Source organism: Ursus arctos, unplaced genomic scaffold, assembly GCF_023065955.2.
Source record: "Ursus arctos isolate Adak ecotype North America unplaced genomic scaffold, UrsArc2.0 scaffold_11, whole genome shotgun sequence".
NCBI classification, from domain to species: Eukaryota; Metazoa; Chordata; class Mammalia; order Carnivora; family Ursidae; genus Ursus; species Ursus arctos.
In genome coordinates, this window is record NW_026622775.1 from 56,397,392 (window position 1) to 56,419,059 (window position 21,668).

Sequence of the window (21,668 nt, forward strand, 5' to 3'; positions counted from 1 at the left end):
TAATTACTCATCTCTTCTCCTTACTACTTATGTGAGCTTGGGCAAGTTCCTTAGTCTCTCTAAACCTTATTTTTGTTTGTAAATTGGGGATGAAGGAATCCTTACTTCATAGCAGTGTTTGAAGATCAAATAAAATAATGTGATAAATGTTTATCACATGTACTAGGTACATCAGTACCTAGTAAATGATGGCATCCTTGTCTTCATCATATATTCTCATCCCTCTAATTCATTGTGCTAAACAACTGGTTTGAGTATCTTTCCCCCTCCACTGAATTAAGCAGTTCCTTTATAATGAGTAGAATTTATGGCTCTTGAGTTTTTTAGACGCAAGACTTTAAAGGACTTGGGATATTGGTCCTGTGTTCACCATACACATTTGGACCTGCTTAGGGAGAAGACTTAATAGACATTGAAAATATGTAGGAAAAAAAGGTAAAGGAAAGTGGTCAGAAGCCACCTCCTTAATGACTAAATACTTGCAGGATGAATAAATGTGAAAATGTCTATCAACAGAAATTGGAAAATGCTGGGAAAACGTAGAAGTGTCCTCTTCTTACGCGTGTATGTGATGGGGAAAGGAGGCTGAAATCCTTTCCCTTCCTTTCTCTTTTTCCCTTTTCAAATGTCAATGTTATAAGAGTGAGTAAGGATGAATCCTGGAGGAAGTGAGAGGTTACAGAAATTGGGAGGCCTGGGTTGAGGACATGGTTATGCATTGTGAAAAATTTTGGCTAAGAGTCTCCTTCTTTCTTACCCTCTCACTTGATTTTGAGGACTCTTTCCTTTTAAGAGATATTTCTAATGCTGCAAAGCTAAAAATAAAGTTTAGGGCTCAGGGGGTGAGAAGAATGTTGGATACTTAGAATCTGCTCTCGGACTCAAGAAGTAGGGAGACTAGTACAATTGACCAGATTAGAAGAAGAGTCGGGGCAGGAATTCAGACTGGGTATTGAGTCATGCCTCAGTAGGGGCCTGTTCCGGGCTGAGGCCCTCCAAGAAACAAAGCAATGGCTGATGGTGGGGGACAGCATGAGGACTCTTGTTGCATACAACTGACTCAAAAGGGACAGAAGTTTATATTATCTAAAAGCCTATATTGTCACTATACCTAATAGCAAGATAAATGGGTTGAAAAATAAAGGGATAAATGATCTGCTGTATTTTTTTTTCCTTGTGGAAAGGGGTTGCCTAATCAGCCAAATCTTCTTTGGGACACACGTGTGAGATAGGTTACTACTACCCTAGGACACGTCTGTGCACAAATGAGATTAGTGTTCTTGTACTCTAGCTTTGGGGAATGGCTGGCGGATCTGGGGAGGAGGGAGTTAGTAATTCTTTGCTTGTTACTCAGCTTAGAGCTACTTACTGGGCAGGAGGCTTTCTTTAGATCAATGAAATTCATACGAGAAAACTTCAGGTTTTACCGGTATTAATTGTGTTTGATAAGCCTCTTATAAAACTTTCAATTTTGGTTGTCGATGCAATCAGAAACGGGGAAGATAAAAGTAAGGATGAGTTTAGGCGTTTGAGAATGGGCAGGCTTTCTCAGAACATAGCGCTCTTAGTGGACAGAAATTGGGAAGAAGGATGAAATTTGTCTTTATGAAAGGGTTTTAAAAGATGTGTGACTAGTCATGATTTCAAGCCTGTGATTGTGAATATGATTTCAATGGTTTGGACAAGAAGTAAGTCTAAAAACAGGCACAGCCTTTGATATGTTGAAAGATGCGGTTGATGGGTCTATTTTAGATTCAGTAGCTGAACAATGATAAACTAAAAAGCTGTAAAAAGCCTCTTTTCTGGGAGACTGAAACAATGGTTTAAATTGATTATCTACAGATTTCTTGAAAGATATTCATTTTAATTCAAGATATGTCTGAATCCTGGTCTAATACTTCCAGATTTGATATGGACCTGATTAAAATATTCATAGACTACATCCTAATTTTGGACTTAACATTCCAAGAATTATTATTATTATTTCTTTAACTGGTTCAAATGTATAACTTTAAAACTGGAAGGAACTTCTTGGATCATTTAAATGTCTCCTTTTAAAGATGTAGAGACATGGTAATCAGAAAAACTATAAAGTTACATTCTTATTAAAGTACCAATTGTTTACATAATCTTGAAATTTCTACTTATCCATTTGATAAAGTAACAATTTTTTGAAAACTGTTTAGAAAAAAACCTTTGTAAAGAAATGCTGCTTGTTTTCTCTCTCTGCTCATTTGCTACCATCATGTGATTGTGCCAGCAACAGTAAATTTTGAGGCAAATTAGCCTTTCATGTGGATGTCTGTGGTAGTCTCCATACTTTATTTTTTGCCTCTCTAGAATCCATTTCTTACACAGAGGCCAGAGTATTCCTTTAAAAAAAAAGTAAATCACATGATGTGGCTTCCTTGCATTTAGAATATAATCTACACTCTGCTTACAGAAGGCCTCAAATTCAAGTACCGTGGTATTACGAACTGAATTACGTACACTTCCAACCCCCCTAGTACATATATTGAAGTTTCAACCCCAGCACCTCCAAATGTGACTCTATTTGGTGACAGGGCTTTAAAGAGGTGATTTAGTTAACATGAGGTCATTAGAGTGGATCCTAATACAATATGACTAATGTCTTTGTAAGAAGAGGAAATTAGGATAGAGAAACACACAGAAGGAAGACCATGTGAAGACACAGGGAGAAGACAGCCTCAACAAGCCAAGGGGAGAGGCCTCAGAAGAAACACTACCTTGATCTCAGACTTCTAGCCTCTAGAAGTACGAGTATATAAACTTGTTGTTGAAGTCACACTGTCTGATGTACTTTGTTATGGCAGCCCTAGCAAACCAATTCCCACACCTATGCCTCTAACTTCTCTTTATAATCCTCTTCTTCTTAACCATTACTCTCCAATTATACTGTCATTTGTTTTCTCCATTCAGCCCAGTGAAGTTAATCCAGACTGAGGGTCATCACCACATTTGTTGTTCTGTCTGCCTGGAGTCATTGGCGTCGTCATCTTTCATCAGCTGGGTCCTTCTTGTCTGTGAACAATTGTAGTCTTGGCTGAGAAGTCTTCCCTAATCTCCCTGTTTAAAATATTCCTTGACCAACCTTAGTCCCTCTCACATCACCTTGTTCTCTGATAACTTTTTATATTGGGAACTATGTTGTTTATTAATTTGTTTGTTTTGTGGTCCATTTCTTTCTTTTGTCTATCCCAAGCTAGAATGTCAGCTTTAGGGAAGCAAAACTTTGACTCTTTTTCTAAGCTTATTCCCAGTACTAGAATAATGCCTGGCATAGAGTAGGCCCTCAAATAATATTTCTTGAATAAATACACAAATAGAAGAATAATGAGTTAGTTAAAAATAGTACTTGGGGTTAACTGTTTCAGAGAAGGAGTCACAGAGAAGGTAGCAGTTGAAATGGAAATAGCAGTATTGGTTGGATTTTCATAGAAGTTTTAGAGTAGCAAAAAAGGCAGAAAAAATGACTTAGGGAAAGGCATAATGGTTGGAGAATTTGGAATAAGTTCAGGGAATATAAAATTATTTGTATTGAACTTAGATGGTATGGAAAAGTGAAAGATAAAGGTGGAACTGTAGGACAAGGGTTATGCTAAAGAGTTTACTCTGGAGACAAGGTAGGCCATTGAAGAATTTTGAAAAATAATGTCACCCAATGAATATAGTTCTTTTTAATGTTTTAAACGGATTGCAAATATGTAGGATGAATTGGATAGGGAAAATCTAATAGTGGCAAACCATTGGGAAGCAAATTACAATTGTTCAGGTATTGAAAAGGAGGAAAGTATTTATTCTGGTTACCACAGAGATGACCAGTGGAAGATAAATCTATGAATGGTTGGAGAGGCAGAAATGATAAGGCTTAGAAACTGACTACATGAGATTTTGGTAGCAAAGTAGATTAGATGTCTTATGTAAGTTTCTGGAGTACATGTTTCTGAATTACTATAATAATAGTGACATCAGTAAGGAAGGAAAGCCAGAAGGACCTTACTGGAGGGAGATATTGAATTGTAAATATTGTTGGGATGTTTGGTTAGAAATATTCAAAATCTGGTTTGAAATATATATCTTGGGCTTAGGAGAAAGGTTAGAGCTAGTAATATAGATTTTGGTGTCAGCTGTATAAAACTGGCCTTCAAGGCCATGGGAGAAAAAAATGTGAATTAAAATTCCAAGGGGAGTGTTGAGTAGGGAGTGGCTAGAACAAGGACAAATCTGGGATTGAGGGGATTCCCAGACTTAGAATATTAGAGGAAGAAGGAAACTGATAGAAGTAGATAAACGGTGAGTCAGGAAAATTTATTATTAGCTATGCCCTGCACCAACTATATAATATGGTGGAAGGAAAAGGGGAAATAATGGGGAGAAGGGGGAGTTACTGAGAAAAATCACAGGAATGTGTTCTTCAGTCCATTCATTTACTTATTTATTTATTCCTAGCTCATTTATTTATTCCTAGCTCATTTATTTTTGGCCGCCATAATTTTGATGGTAATAGTAATGCCCTGTGGCAGAGCATATTTTTCAAAGATGGCAGCAACAATAGTTCCCATCTCTTTGGCTCTTCCAGAACCTTGCCTCTCTCCCACTAAGAGGAAGTCTGAATACCCTTCTGTTGAATCTGGTTTGGCTGATGACTGACTTGTATCAATACAAAGTGACAGAATTTTCATTGAATGACTTCTGAGGCTAAGTCATAGAAGATGAGGAAGCTTCCGCCTTTCTTCCTGGAATATTTGCTCTTGAAGTCTTCAGCTGCCACCCAAGCACTCTGGTTGCACTGAGGCTGCCATACCATAAGGAAATCTGTGCTAGTCCACATGGTGGGGCCATATGGAAAAGGCCTGAGACTACACGAAGAGAGAAATGCCTGACTACTCTCCAGGTGCTCCTGGCCCACCCTCTGTTTTCCAGCTCCAGCTGTAGTTGGATTGTACCTGCATAATGGACCCAAAGCCAGAACAACCCAGTCTAGTCATTTCCAAATTTCTAATGCATAGAAACCATAAAAGCTAATAAAGTGATTTTTATTGATTTAAGCCAATAAATTTTGGGGTGATTTTTTTTTTTAAAGATTTTATTTATTTATTCGACAGAGATAGAGACAGCCAGCGAGAGAGGGAACACAAGCAGGGGGAGTGGGAGAGGAAGAAGCAGGGGGAGTGGGAGAGGAAGAAGCAGGCTCATAGCGGAGGAGCCTGATGTGGGGCTCGATCCCACAACACCGGGATCACGCCCTGAGCCGAAGGCAGACGCTTAACCGCTGTGCCACCCAGGCGCCCCGGGGTGATTTTTTTTTAAACAATCCAGAATTCCTTTTTTTTTTTTTAATACCTATTATGCAAAGAATTCATAGGAAGTAGGTTCCAGCAGCTCAAGTTCCTTTTTATTGGTTCTCGCAAAGTATGCTTTTCTAGGTGGAACAAGTTGACTCTTTTTTTTTTAAATATATATATTTTAAAGATTTTTATTTATTTGACAGAGAGAGACAGCGAGAGAGGGAACACAAGCAAGGGGAGTGTGAACACAAGCAAGGGGAGTGTGAGAGGGAGAAGCAGGCTTCCCACCGAGCAGGGAGCCCAATGTGGGACTTGATCTCAGGACCCTGGGATCATGACCTGAGCCGAAGGCAGACATTTAACGGCTGAGCCACCCAGGTGCCCTGGAACAAGTTGACTCTTTAGTTGAACCCAGGTACCTGTCTCTTTGACTTCCTTCTTTTTCTGATTGTTTTCCTTCGGGCAATTATCTGGGCTATGGGGTGTATGATATTTTCAATTTGTACATTAATTTTCTTGGCAAGAATCTTGCCCTTAACCTGTTTATTTACAACAAGCCGATGGCTTACTGGGGAACATAGTAGCCACTTTCAGTTTTGCCATGCTAACAGTCATGGGACATTCCTTTTTGAAGAGTATCCGTTCCCTTGACATGTAGAGTATCACCTTTCTTATGAATTCACATTTATGTGATAGCTATTTAATGTACTGAAAGGCCTGGAGAATATATAGCACATGCTTCTTCTCTTCTCCTTTTTATTTGTCATTTTGGCAGATTACTGGAAGATGGAGGTTCTGGCCAAAAGGTTGGGATGATTTGTTATTTTAGCAGTACTAACTGGAACAGATCACAATAAAAGAAACAATGTTCATCCATTCCATAAGAAATGCCACACCCTCAATTTCTGCCCCTGAATTCTGAGAGTACTTCTATGAATTACATCACGTGTTCTCCCAAGCAGTCCTATCAGTTGTCCATGTTGGCTGCAATTTTCTTCCGCCCTTATTCGGAGCCTGCAGAGCTGGTCGAGGTTGAGGTAGTTGATAGGTTCATCTGAGAGGGGCTCACGCTTGCCCATGTTATCCCACCTTTTCCATTTTAGATGTAGGATAACTGGAGTGGAGTCCAACCTATTAGTTTTCATGCTCTACCCATACTGGACTATAATCTTTTAGAGGCTTCAAAAGATGAGGCCATATGTCTTTGGTGTCTTACAGATATATTAGATGTCAGCTTCTACTCCTTTGTTATGGTTCCCTTTTTCTAAGGGTAGATACAAATCCACAGAAATGAACAGGATAGTCTGAATGATAATTACAGTTGCCCCTCCCTTATGATATCCATCTGTCATTCTTAAACCTGCTAAGTTTTATTTTCCTTATCTAGAATATGAGGACAGTAACAATATTTGCCTCCTGGGGTTGAGGATTAAATGCGGTAATGTTATCACATTGCTGAAAGTCTGGAACAGACAGACTCATTTGCTATTAGCAACTCTTACTGTGTTGTTGAACTTTAAGCCCTGAAATACATTTTTAATAAAACTGTTTGATATAAATCTGTACCTGAGTATACTCGAAGCTTACCTTCTTAAAATGTGCCCTAACCACAGATATCCGAGTAGCCATCGTATTTCTCTCTTTTGAGTGCTGCTGCTATTTTTAGTCTGTTCACATTGGTGATTTAAAAACTCTTCACTCAAGTCCTTTATCTCACCACTGTTTATTGCTTCATCTGAAAATAATAAGGAGTAGCAAATTGACAAAAGGTTAGCCTGTATTCTTGCAAGAAGTGATTATAATTATGTAGAGCAGAAGGTAAAATTATAATTTGTAAACTATTCTATTATGCTGTACCAAATATTTATCACAGTCGTAAACTTTAGTAGACTTGCGAGATTCAGCAATGAATGCACGACTATTGAGATAGTCATTATACTGCAGGAAAATGCCTGGTTTCCATTAGATCCTGAGGGAAATAGCACCAGGTTAGACTTGCGGGAATCAATAGAACTTGATCTTCATCTTATATGAACAAGCGATGCCGAAATGACTCAGATTTATAACATCATAAATAGAGGTACTGGACTTTGCCTGTTTTTTTTTTTTTTCCCGGCAGTTAAACTTCTCATGTTAGAATTTATGACAGAGAAAAAAACTCAGTGAAGGGGAATCAACTGAGGCCAACTGCTGTGCAGAGAAAATCAAGAGTTCATATGTTTAGACTTGCCATCCTCACATATTTTAATAAATATTAGAGGAGTGATATTAGCAAGTGTTTACAATGACAATTCATTTTCATGGCTTTGGCTCATTGGCTGAGGCAAAGAAATTAATAGCTTTATTTTATTTTATAGCACAAGCAGCACTTTGTGTGTGATATTTAAGCTGCTTAGTGATTGATGTATTCATCGCGTCTTATGGCTTATGATAATAAGTGCATATATCATACCACAAGAGCTAAAACAGATATGTCCTATAATGCACTCATCTCACTCTATTTTCATTATGATTTTTTTAATCCATGTAAACTCTGCTTGATGTACATACTTGACTACTTGCCTGCAATCTTACATATTTCAAATTCCACAGTTTGCTGTTTGGAAGTCTGCTGGGGTGGGCTTTCTACTTCACACTCTTTGAAATTGATCTGGTAGGAAGAGTATAATATTTCAAATCACCTCCTTGCAAAGAAGCATTAGAAGCATACTAGAAAGCCTTTTTATGTGGAGGATAATTTAGTTATAGAGACATACTCAATAGCAGGAATTGTGTTGGCGTGTTTCAGAACTCTGGTGACCGTACATTTTTTTAAAAAAATAAATGTAAATGGCATTTTCTACTGAGTTTGAAGCTAAGATGGATTTCAGGGATGATGTGTAGTATCTGATATTTGTTTTCTCATATTTTTTTTTCTCTTTCTTTTCTTTCTTTCATTCTTTCTTCCTTTCTTTCTGTCTTTCTCTCTCTCTCTCTCTCTGTCTCTCTCTCTGTTTGTTGCTGTGCTCCTTTGATTTTCTGAAAGTCTTTTACTTACTGAAATCTTGGGTGATAAGTCTGAAACAAGTGAAAGGCTCCAAGGGCAGGGGGCTTGGGTCTGTTTCCAGAGGAGGGCAGTATTGTACTGGAAAGAAAACAGAACGAGGTGGTGTTTCCTGTTCCTCTGGCCTTGTAAGGAAACCGTTTCCTGCAAGGGGGGTGGATGGTATTTCAAATCACACTAATCTGTGGATTAATAACATGTGAGTCAGAGCAAGCGCCATAATCACCGCTGTTGATCCATTTGTCTCTCTTTGCACCGTGTATTGATTTTTTCCGAGAATGCAACGAAGAAAGAACTTTATAAAATTCTCTTCTCTTTAAATGCTGCTTGTTAATGCATTCCTGTTGCCACTCATCTATTAGTAATTTCCTGACAGGTAACTATAGCTGTTATAATTTAAAATAACCCTGAAAAGCAGTTACTGTGTTTCTGGTGAAACTTCTTATTACTGATAATTGCCTGTGTAATAAATTGCAGGTACTAGCTGGTTCCAGCTGAGATCAAAAGTGACCATTAACTCACCCATCTGCAAACGGAGGATTTCCGAGCTCTTCTTACAGCAGTCTCCTTTCTTTTTTACTTCTTAAGAGGCTCAGCTGTCTTCTGTCAGGTTTGCAGGTATCAGCTTGCACACATTTAATACTTACCTTATCTTGTGGGACCTTTCTGGTGGATGAAAAAGCATCTTTATTAATTCAGAAGTATGGGAGTAGAGGGAATTGTTTGTGCGTTCCGATTAAAAAATAAACGCAGCAGACAATTAAATTGCATATAGAATATTTTAGAGATGGACAGCTTCTCATTAAAATAGATTTTAGGATAATTTCATATGCTGACAGGGAATCCACTCAATTGCAATTCTGATTATTTTTACTTACACAATCCAACACTTCTCCACTCTTAGAAAAGGAAGTAGATTACAAGTTAGTGTTCTTAGCAACTGATCATTATTTTTGCTCACCCTGCTTCACTTTTTTTTTTTTTTTTAACTTTACAAAAGCAAGGATAGAATTTGCAGAGTGTCGAGGCAGGGAAAGGCTGAACATGCAGAGTTTGGTTTCTTGAGGCTCCCTCAGGGGTGTGGGGAGGGCCTGAGAAACAGGGCATTATGGAAAATGTTCACAGACAGGGGTGGAAGGACATTAACTTTTGATGGAACCAGGGCTTCCAAAAAAGTTAATATCCTGAAATCAGGCAAGTGGTGACAAAGGAAATTGATATTAAAATATGAACTGTCTTTAAAAGGGGCTTTGCCAATTTTTTGTGTTGCTGATGATATAAATGTCACTTTTGGTTCAGTCGAGGATGCTGATGGAGTTTGTTGTTGCCAAACATGAGTTTGGATCTGAGTTTGGAAGTGGTGCTGGCGATGTTGGATGAGTCTGTGTTATACACAAGAAGAGGAATGGTGGTAATTCCGGGGGGAATCTGGGAGAATGGAGAGGAGTGGAGATGGGAAGGGCAGCAAGACAGAAAAGCAGCACCTGGGAGGTGCCTTAACAGATAGAAAATCTCCAGTGGGAGAGTGTCAGAGTGCTTGTCCAGGAGGGAGGTTTAATAATTGTTTGCATTTCTCTGATGTTCCTTCTCTCTATCCCTCCGACCTTCATTGAAATCCATTATGCATACAAATGGGGTGCGTGCATGTGTGCGTGTGTGTGTGTGTGTGTGTCTGTCTGTGTTGGAGGGTATTTCACTCTTGAGTTGTGGTGAGAGTTCAGACTCAGGATAAGGAGAAGATTCATAAATGCAACTTCCTGAACAGACTCTTGTCATATCTCTCATCTCTTCTCCTAAGAGCCCCTTTATCTTTCCAAAACGTCATTTGTCTTTCTGTAAGTACCCTTCTCCTTCACCCTTCCTCTGTTAAGATGGCGTGTAAGCCTCAAATCTAACCACCATTTTGGATTACATTTTTCTGTGAACTCTTTGTGTATATGATTCAGTTTATCTCTTCTCATGCAAATCTGTCTTTTGTCAATATAATTCCCAAACTCTTCTCCCATCACTGAACCTAAGAGAGTAGACTTTTTCTTCTAGACAGAGCCATTGCTAAGTAAGTGATCTCAAATGCTGTGAGTGGGTGGAGAGCACATTTGGGCAAATCACTGCCAGATACACCCACTGCTGTATGGAATTGTAATTGAGGTCGGGTTTGCCAAGGAAGGAAATGTCCCCTTCTTTCAGACACACATTCACCTCATTGTGAGTGACTTGGCACGTGGAATTGTTCCCATTTTTGCCAATGTAGGTAATGTAGATAGGATTCTGTTCTATTAAGGATTTCACTGTGCTTAAAAAAAATCACCTCCCAGAATTTCCATTCAAAATATTTGTGCTAAGTTTTTGAATAAACTTGTTTTATTTCTTCCAACTGCGAAGCTTTTGATCTTCTGCCCTCAACTGAATATGTGAGGCATCTTACTGTTTGGAAAGCATCCAGAATATAAATAATAACTAAATGTATATGTACTTGTTGATAGTTTGCACATGTGACTTTTTAAATTATTCTTGTGTGTTCTATCTTTTTTAATTAACATACAATCATTTATAAAGCACCTATTACATGTCAGATGCTGTTCAAGTTTCAGTGTCACCACAGAATCACTGTGCCCAGGGGACACAGAAGAGATTTTAAGAGGTGGAGTACATTCACAGTTGAATGCATTCCTTTTATCTTCCTGGGATATTTAATGTCTGCTGGCCATCCAGGGGGGCTTAGATATTATTGAATGACCAGATGTTCATCCATATTTTTGTCCTCCTTTAATTTTATTTATTTATTTATTTATTTATTTCAAGATTTTATTTATTTATTTGACAGAGAGAGAGAGGCAGCCAGTGAGAGAGGGAACACAAGCAGGGGGAGTAGGAGAGGAAGAAGCAGGCTTCTCAGCAGAGGAGCACGAGGTGGGGTTCGGTCCCAGGACTCTGGGTTCACGCCCTGAGCCGAAGGCAGACGCTTAATGACTGAGCCACCCACGTGCCCCTGTCCTCCTTTTAGAACCCATTCCGTTCTTATCTCCAGTTGATTTTTCATCTGTTCTCTTTGCGTAAAAGCTTCTTGAACTGATAAAGGCAGATGGCCTTAATATGCCATTTGTCTAATACTTTATAAAATATGGTTCAACTTTCCACATTTCTCTTAGTACTACTCTCTTGTAATATAGTACATCCCTTCCTGGATTGTCAGCACTTTTGCGTGTGTTTTCTCTGGCTCTGAACACCCTGAACTACTCACTAGCCTAGACTTCCAGTTCCTAAATTGTGACACCACAGTGAGTTCACAGGAGCACTTCAGGGCATTTTCAAGTTTTGAGGGAAACACATGACATTTGTCAGACGCTGCGTGAACTACTAGCTCAAGGTCGTTCACAATTTCAATAATAGATAAAGTTATATTTCTTTTGATGATGTCGTATCTTTGTGAAGCTGGGCTTTCTGCAACCGCAGTGGTAAAAACAAGTACCATGTGAGAATCAGTGTGGAGCAGGGAATGAGGGTGGTGGTGTCCAAGGGTTTGAGTCCAAGGCTTGAGAAGTTGTTTAAAGTCATCAAGTTTGAGAAGGTTTGAGAAGTAGTGCAGGACCCAACAGACTTGCGTACCCTATAAGTAAGGAATTGTGTTTATTCAAGAATGAAATAGATATGGTTTTCTTTCACTTTATATATATTAATTTTTAGAAGTGAGGATCTGTTGTAGACATGAATATTTTTTAGGTGATTTGGACCTAACTACTTAGTGAAGGGACCTGTTCAATTAATTTTGGCTTAGCGGCGCTGTGGGGGAAAAATGATCTGGACATTAAGGCTGCCATGAAGCCATGAACTGAGAAAAGTTTGGGAACCTTGACCTTGACTCTGACTTTGCACCTTATGTGCCTAGCATAGATCTGACTCGTGGTGGTGAGTGCTCATATGCATTTACTGAATAAAATGCACTTATTTTTGAGGATAAATGAATGTTTCTTTGAAAGTTGTCATGTCTTCTTAATGATGTTTTTTATGTTTATAAAAATTCTCTTAACATAAATAACTTCATTTAGAAATTTCTTACCATGCATGCATGTATAATGACTTGCAGTTTTAAACACAAGGCCCCTGATTTGCAATGATTATAGTTTTATATAGGAGTAGAAAATATAATGTTTTTGTTAACATTGTTTTGTTGACTCAAGGGTAATACAATAAAACTAAAATTATGGAAAGTCTTAGAAGTGCACAATTAAGTTGACAATATTAATTACTGTCTTAAAGTTTAGAAAACAGAAGTTCTCAGTTAATTGATTTATGAAACTATTATATATTACCATATGAATCAGAAAAAAATTGAATATTGAATACAATTTAGCTGTTGTTAACATCTCTGTTAGAATAAAAGTGTTCATTTTTGGTATGTTTATTTTTGTAATTTCCTCTCCTTGAGTTGTAATGGTACCTGTTAAATTTTTTCTTTCACTTAGTAAACTTGTATTTTTTAGCATATCTGCTCATCCAAAATTGATCCCATTTTGCTTATTATTGGTGCAAATGAATTAATTCATTTAGCCACTCAGCAAACATTTATTGGCTACCTGCCATTTGCAGAGTCTGTTGTTGGTTTATATTGAAGGTCATGGAAGAAAATAGTTTTTTTGGTAAAACTTTTCTTTAAAGATTCTCTAGAATTTAATCGGCTTTAACTAGAAGGAAGACATTTAGGCACTAATAGAGACTGCTAGAGAAACCCCTGAAGAGCTTTAATTAGGAGATTCTGAATTATTGTTACTGAAAGTATAGTCCCTTTGGAGGGAACTACCAAAATTCCTTCTGGTTCTATGACTTTACACTGAATTCTCTGGAATATCAGTCTCCTTGTCTGGATTCATAATTTCCCTATTTTATCTGATGCTTTTTCTATTTTTTAAAGTTTTTTCCTCTCCTATCACAGCCTTCAGTGATTTGCTGAACCCAACAGCAAAGGACTAAATGTGAATTTTAGGAAGCCTTGGGGCCAGTTTCAAGCAGATGGGAACATCTCTATGGTAGCCATGTGGACCTGGCTTCTTTTATATACAATTTTGCAGAAATTATTTTCTCTCCTGTGTCTTAACCATATTCTTTTATAGTTTGTTTCTCTGTTTTGCAATCACTTTCAGTAATAAGTTTCTTGTTGCATATGTTATTGTTTGAATACCAGCTGATAGCCTTGGTAATGAAAAACAGAAATAATAGCTCAGCGTTCAGCTTATATTTCTATGGGCAGGAAAGTGATTTGTTCATTTATGCTTGGTTTGCATAAGTTAGCACTTGAAGGTATTGAATGAGTCCTCTGCTATCAACTTGAAAAATATATTTAAATTAAATCTAGTGGTGAAGTTAAACATAATAAGTTCCCAGATACTAATGGTTTTAATTTTGTCAGAATATGTACAAACAATTCTACTTGACAATGGAAATATTAAGCAAGACAATTTCATAATTTAACAAAATTTTTTCTTGTTTTGAATATTGTTTCCTTTCAGTCATATTATATATACAAAATCAGGGTGCTCTCTAGTAAACCCTAACTTGCTATTTTTTCCTTAAAATGAAAAAGTTTCTTCTTCCTCTTGCTGTGTTACATAATATAAATGAAAGCTCGAAGGCTATAATGTACCAAAAAATTATGTTCAGTAAAAACTGATTCCCAGAAAACAATATATGGAAATATGACATATACCATTAATCTTAAAATATATTTCATTCTTAGTATATACTTTGAATTGGCTTTGTATGAAAATATATAGGAATGTGAAAGAATCTGTAGTGTATATACCATTGAAATTCATGGGTCATACATTATCCAAGCCAAATGATTTTCCCACTGGCATTGCATTTTTTAAATAAATGCTTACATAAAGAATTAAAAACTTGGCAGTTTTTTGGTTGGGCATATAAATTAAGGAAGCTACACAAGTTTCCATTGGTTCATAGATGAGAAAGAACTTCTATGAATTATCTAGACATTTTCCCACCTCTATTTCCCACCTGTAATTGTTGCATAAATGGTCTATTAATTTATGACAAAGAAGCCAAGAATATACAATGGGGAAAGGAGTCTTTTCAATAAATGGTGCTGGGAAAATTGGACAGCCACATGCAAAAGAATGAAATTGGACCATTATCTTATACCATACACAAAAATTAACTCAAAATGGATTAAAGACTTAACCATAAGACCTGAAGCCATAAAACTCTTAGAAGAAAACAGACAATAAACTCTTTGACACAGATCCTGGCAATATATTTTTTTTGAATCATCCAAAAAGCAAAAACAGCAAAAACGAAAATAAGCAAGTGGGACTACATCAAATTAAAAAGCTTCTACACAGCAAAGAAAACCATCAGCAGAATGAAAAGGCAACCTACTGAATGGGAGAATATATTTGCAAATCATATATCTGATAAGGGGCTAATATCCAAAACATATAAAAAAATTCCTACAACTCACTAACAAAAAACCAAAGAATCTGATTTAAAAATGAGCAAAAGATCTGTATAGACATTTTCCCAGAGAAGACATACGAATGGCCAACAGGTACATGAAAAGATGTTCATCATTAGTTATTAGGGAAATGAAAATCAAAACCACAATGAGATTTTCCCTTTTACCTGTTAGGATGGCTATGATTGAAAAGACAAGAAATAACAAGTGTTGGTGAGGATGTGGAGAAAAGGAAACACTTGTACACTGTTGATGAAAATGCAAAATAATGCAGTCACTATGGAAAACAGTATAGAGTTTTCTCAAAAAATTAAAAATAGAACTACCATATGATCCAGCAATTCTACTTTTATTTATCTGAAGAAAATGAAAACACTTATTGAAAAAGACATATGTACCCCCATGTTCATTGCAGCATTATTTACAATATTCAAGATATGAAAATAACATCAAAATGCCCATTAATGGGTGAATGGATAAAGAAATTGTGGTATAGATATAATAGAATATTATTCAGCCATCAGAAAGAATGAAATCTTGCCATTTGCAACAACATGGATGGACTTCAAGGGCATTTTGCTAAGTGAAATAAGTTAGAGAAAGACAAATAGCATATGATCTTTCTTACCTAGATTTTTCATGTGAAAAAAAAAAAAAAAGCTTGTAGTTATAGAGAACAAATTGGTTGTTGCCAAAGGTGGGGGTAGGGTGTGGGGAAAAATAGGAGAGCTATTTTTTTTCGTTTTACTCTAAATAAATTGAACAAAAATAGTTGATGTAAGCAAAATAATTAAAAATCTTGGCAGTTTTCTGGCTGGAAATATAAATTAAGGAAGCTACACAGTAAGTTTTAATTGATACATAGATGAGAAACAACTTCTATAAATTATTTAGACATTTTTCTCACCTCTATTTAAGATTGGCCTAAACTGATTTAGACAGATATCTTTCCTGTAAGTCCACAGAGAAAGGAGACTTTGCACCCTAGTCCAGTGATACCCTTTACTGTATAGAGGTTGATGCCAGGCAAGTTACTGGGAAATGTACCCTTGGCCAAGGCATCCTTTCATTTCCCTTTTGTTTCTCTTCTAGAACCCCACACTTTGCCTTCTAGTTTCCTAGTGCTTGAATGGAGGCAGGAAACCATACTGAGAGAAATATGAATAGCCAGTTGTGAGTCCCGACTAAATCTCTTTTTGTGCAAACTTTGCCATGCCATCTGACGTCTTTGCACCTTTTGACCTCCATCACAGTAAAGCAATATGGTAATAATATGTGCCGTTTAGTGTTGAGATAAAGTAACATGAAGGTAATTGCCCTCTAATGGGCCTCTGAGGTCCTTGAATCAGATAAAATTATACCACTTTTCTTGACTTCCTTCCCTCCTGCTCCCAAAACTCTATTGGAATTGCCAACTTTACTTCAACACCTATTGGGGAAATATTTTCTGTCCTGATTACTTTGCCTTCACACATACAGAAATGATCAGTATTTAACAACAAATGTGTATGTCCAACCTGGACTTCTCTGCCAAATGCTAGATGCACATACTCCATGTTTCTACTGAAACCTTTACTTGGATGTATAATTACTTCAGTCTCATCATGCCCAGACTTAACCTCTGATCTTTCCATCCATGCAAACCTATCTTATGAGCAGCCATTTACTATCTCATTCGACAGGAAGTCTTCTACTAATCACTCTGTCCAAAAACTTGGGTACCTCTTTAACACCTCTTTCTCTCCCACCGTACTTCTAATCATCAGGCAGTTTTCAAGTCTAAAACTTCATCTATATCTAGACTCTGATCTTTTTTTTCCTGCTTCTAACAGCTACCATCTTGTCAAAATTTAAAAAAAAATAATTTCTTACCTAGATTATTGGATCAGGCAATAAACATCCCAACAGGGTCTCCTACTTCAATCTTTATCCATCTGTGACTATTCTCAACACAGATGTCAGAATAATCTTTTTAAAATGTTGCCTCACATAACTCAAAACCCTATAGAGGCTCTCCACTTCACTTAGAGTAAAAGTCAATGTTCATACCATTCTCTTCAAGGTCCTGTATGATCAGTCTTTATCCCCTTTCCCATCTGATCAGATCTCTTACGGCTTTTCTTCTCTCATGATTTCCACCCAAATGCTTGCTGCTTCTGTCACACACTAGGCTACTAGGCATTCTCTGTCCTAGGGCCTTCAGTCTGGCTAGTATCTCTCTCTGAACCCCTGTCTACCTCTCCTTCTTCCCAGTATCACCTCAGTTAACCCCCTCACCTCTGTCAAATCTTTATTCAAACTTCACCTTTCAATGAGGCCTACCTTGACCACAGTATTGAAGACTGCAATCTATTCCCTATCCTACCTCACCCCATTTTCCCAAAACCTCCTTATCCTCCTCTACTTTTTTCTCCCAAAGCACATATCATCTCAAATTCCATATAATTCACTTATTATTTATCATATTCTTCTTATTTTCTCTCTCTACCAAAAAACTACATGAGGGTAACAATTTTTATTCATTGATGTATCCCAAATGCCTAGTACAGTACTTGATAAATATTTGTTAAATGAATGGATAATGTATTAAGCCTTCTTGAGATATTTGCATGTTAAAAAAGTTGCTTACTCATCTACAGAAATTGGTCTCCAGGAACAAAATCCCAGGTAGTGTGGCAGAGGCTTTCCCCCTACTGGTCATATTACATAGTTCGCATTTCTGAAACTTCAAAATTAAAATCTGGGTCAATATATGCTTGCAAAACTGTTGATATGTTTAGAAACATAAAACATGTATGTTATAAATACATATATGTTATAAATACATACATACGTACACACACATATACGTGAGGAAGTGTTTTAAGAAATTATGGTGGAATATGTGATGATTAGTAAAAGCTCCCAAGAGACATTATAGCTTAGCAGTTAACACAGGTTCCTGAGTCTCAGTTAAGTCTTGGTCACTCTACCTCCTAACATGCGACTTTGGGCAGGTTATTTGACCTTTTTCTGCCTCTGTAAAAACTGTACCTTCCTGCAGTTGGGTACTATAGTTAGCTTTTGATAACTACGGGAAAAAGAAACATAATGGGTAGCATAGTTCTTATAATCTGCAAAATAATATACCCAAATTTGTGTGCGGATGTTTATATTTTTGGACTGTAAGTTCTTGTGTGAGCCAACGAATTGTATGGTAGATGTGTTTTCAGTGAAGAGATTGAAAAGACTTGATAGTAATAGTATGTATCTCAGGAGGTTGTTGTAAGAAATAAAATAATCCTTGTAAAGTTCTCAGATCAGTACCTGGTACATAGTAAATGCTCAGCATTGATAGATCAAAAAAAAAAAAAAAGGGAACAAAATATACTATACAAACATTTAAGTTTTTAAATCAGTTGTATCACTTCATTAAAAATATGCCAATTATTTTTGTTCTTGTACTAACCTATATTGCAATATACATATTATTTTATTCTTTGAAGATTTAAATCCATAATATTTGCTATGCAAAGAAAACAAAATATAGCTATGTTGGTCTCTTTACTGACACATGTGTATATATTATTATCTTTATAACAAAAACAACATTTGTTGTTGAAAAGTTGCATAGAAAAAATATAATAAAGGCAGATAGAAAATATCAAGGAAACAAATATGTCCTTTTCAGGATGAAGCAGTCTTGTGAACCACAGCACCTCAGCACCACAGGATATCCCATTAACCTGTTCTATGAAAAGTTCCCATTGTTGAAGGACATGGAGTCTATTTCACACTTGAAAGTGTATTTGTCGTCTTCTCTTCAACCTCACACTTCCTTTCATGTTGCTGTGATTTTTTTCAACTTCTCAATATATCCTCCCCAGAACAGCAAAAATAAATAAAAAAAGTAAATGAAGAAAAGAAACCTAGACACATTTAAGGTTAAAGAACAAATTACACAAAAATTAAATAATTCAAACAATACCCAAGATTACTTCCTCAAAGCATTAAAATTTCTATTTGAAATCATCCTCTTCATTAAAGCATCCCAGAATTTTACCACAGTGAGTGACCATTGGGAAGAGGTGAAGAGAAAGGAGAGAGAGAATAATACATTTGAATTCCTTTTTATGGTAGTTTATTGTAATAGATGGTAGAGATTAAGACTGGGAGGGAGCCGATGGGGGGCTTCTGAGTTGGTGGTCAGATGCCACTGCTTGGGCTATGTCGTTGTTACTTTGTTCACTTTGTGATCACTTTGTATAATTAATCAAGTCCTGCATAAATAATTTGTGTACTTTTTAAAATGTATGGTATACTCTCATTAAAAGCTTATATAAAACTTATTTTGCAATATGCAACAACATGGATGAACCTTGTGAATATTATGCTAAGTGAAATAAGCCAATCATAGAAAGATAAATATTTCATGATCCCATTTATATGAGTATCTGAAATAGTCACATTCATAGAATCAAAGAGTGGAAAGTTGGTTGCCAGGTGCTGGGGAGGAGGGAGGAATGGGGAGTTACTAAGCAACAGGCATAAAATTATAGTCAAGTAAGATCCATCAAGCTTTAGAGATCTGTTTATATCATTGTCCCTATAGTCAACAAATAATATATTGTACACTTAAAATTTTGTTAAGAGGGTAGAGCTCATGTTAAGAGTTCTTTCCACAATAAAAAGGATCCAAAATTTTTAACTTGATTGGCAGTTGTGTAGGAAAGCTTTCATTATTGGAACTAGTTTAAAAACTGATTTTAACCAACCAACCCAAAGAACCAAACAGCAAAACAAAGATTGAGGATGTCCAGGAAAAGACTGACAAAGTGAAGAGGCATCTAGAATCCATGCTGTGCAGGAAATTGAGCTGGCAAAGGAGGACTGAATTGGAATATGGTGAGTTCATACAACCAGCTCAACCTGACAGTCAGTGCAGGCTACCTTCACTTCAATATCGGTACCTTTCAAAGCATCAGTACTGTGCAGCACAGGCAGCAGGGCCTCCTGAAGGAAAGCACAGCCATTACTGGAAATGTTTGAATAGGACCTGGATGATCGTCTCTCAGGGGACTGGACAGTATAGACTTGGATACGTCATATGATAAATTTTCTTCTTATTTTTAGATTCTATAAAATGTACTTTAAAGACACGAGGAGCTACCTTCCTATTTCTTTGTTCTTTCATTTTTCCATAAATGTCTAAATAGAGTAGAAAAAAATATGCAATGAATATCAGGGTGTCTTTGGAAAACTTTCTTAAATAGATGAAGTATATAGTGCTTTAAATAGAATAAATGCTAGCCTCAAATGCTTAAATCAATTGAGAAAAAAAATACACAGGTTAATATTTTTATAAAAATTAAACCATTGTATTTTATAGCTTGCTAATTTTGTCTTTTTATTTGCTATAATGGTTATTAGTTATAAGTCCTAATTGTCCAAAAATATATATTTAAAAATATTTGTTCTGAAAGGAAAGATGAGTTTAAATGATTATTAGTTCTACAGAACATATTAACTAGAATGTACTAACTATAGCACTATTATTTTTTAATGTTTAAGAGGGTATGAACTATATACTCTCTTGAGAAAAGTTTAATAGGCTCTAAAAACTGGTCTAACCCACTCTGCCCTGAGTCAGGAAGGAGGAAGGTCCCAGGGTATTGACTTACACTTAGTTAGGGATGTTCATGAAGTCATGCATATGAGAGTATTTAACATACATTTTCAATTAATTTAAAGGTGTTTGAGTGCCTTTGTGGGATCAAGGATAATCGAATAAATTGCATTATTTTTTCCAGGAGAAGATAGGCTAAAGAGAGAAACAGATGAATGAACCTATAATTAGAGTCCAATAAGAGAGGCACTACCACCGAAGCATGTCACAGTGCGATAGGATCGGACAGCAGGGGCTTTTATTCAGAAAGAAAGGCCAGGGAAATCTCTGTGAAAATGTGAGGTTTGAGCTTTAATTTTGGAAGATTGAGTTCGTGTTAGCCAGGTGCAGAGGAATGAAAGGATTCTGGCCGTAGAATGTCTCAGTTATCAAATAGCCTGATACTTCCAGGGAGCTGGTGTCCCAAGAAAACACTGGACCAGTCATAAACCATAGAGTGAATCAGATGACTGGAGAGCTGAGTGTCCCATAACATGAGTTGCCTAGCTGGGGGGGGGGGAGGGCACAAAACAAGGGCTAAACTTGGGGGATTAGAGGTAAGCTTGGTATATGAGTAAGTTGAAGCGGAACTGAGAACTAATCTTCTGAATATCACCTTTTATTTAAGAAAAGATTTTATTTATTTATTTGGGAGAGAGAGAGTATGTATGAGAGAGAGATCATGAGCAGAGGGGAGGAGTAGAGGGAGAAGCAGACTCCCTGCTGAGCAGGGAGCCTGATGCAGGACTCAATCCTAGGACTCTGGGATCACAACCTGAGCTACAGGCAGATGCTTAACCCACTGAGCCACCCAGAAATCCTGAATATTTTTATAAAGCTTTCTGGTGTGTGGCTGGTGGCTTTATGGGTTGTAATGTGTCTTTAGACACAGACACCCAGGTGGTAGCCTCTAGTAGCCCTGACCATTTCTTCTGGAAAAGCCAGATATTGGCCTCTTTGCTTTTTGTATGAGTTTTATAAAACTATAGTAATTGCTAGGAAAATTATTTAGTTATATTTTTCTACCTGTGAAGAAGATGTGGCTTTAACAGGGGTAAGAGAAACAATATATTCAATTATATGCTGTCATTTTTTATTATTTAATGATTCTGTATAATGGTCATTAAATTAACAACTGATAAGAAAAAAGGCCCTGATTTCCATGAAGAGGTGATCTCAGTTGTTACTCTGTAAGGTTGGCCAGCT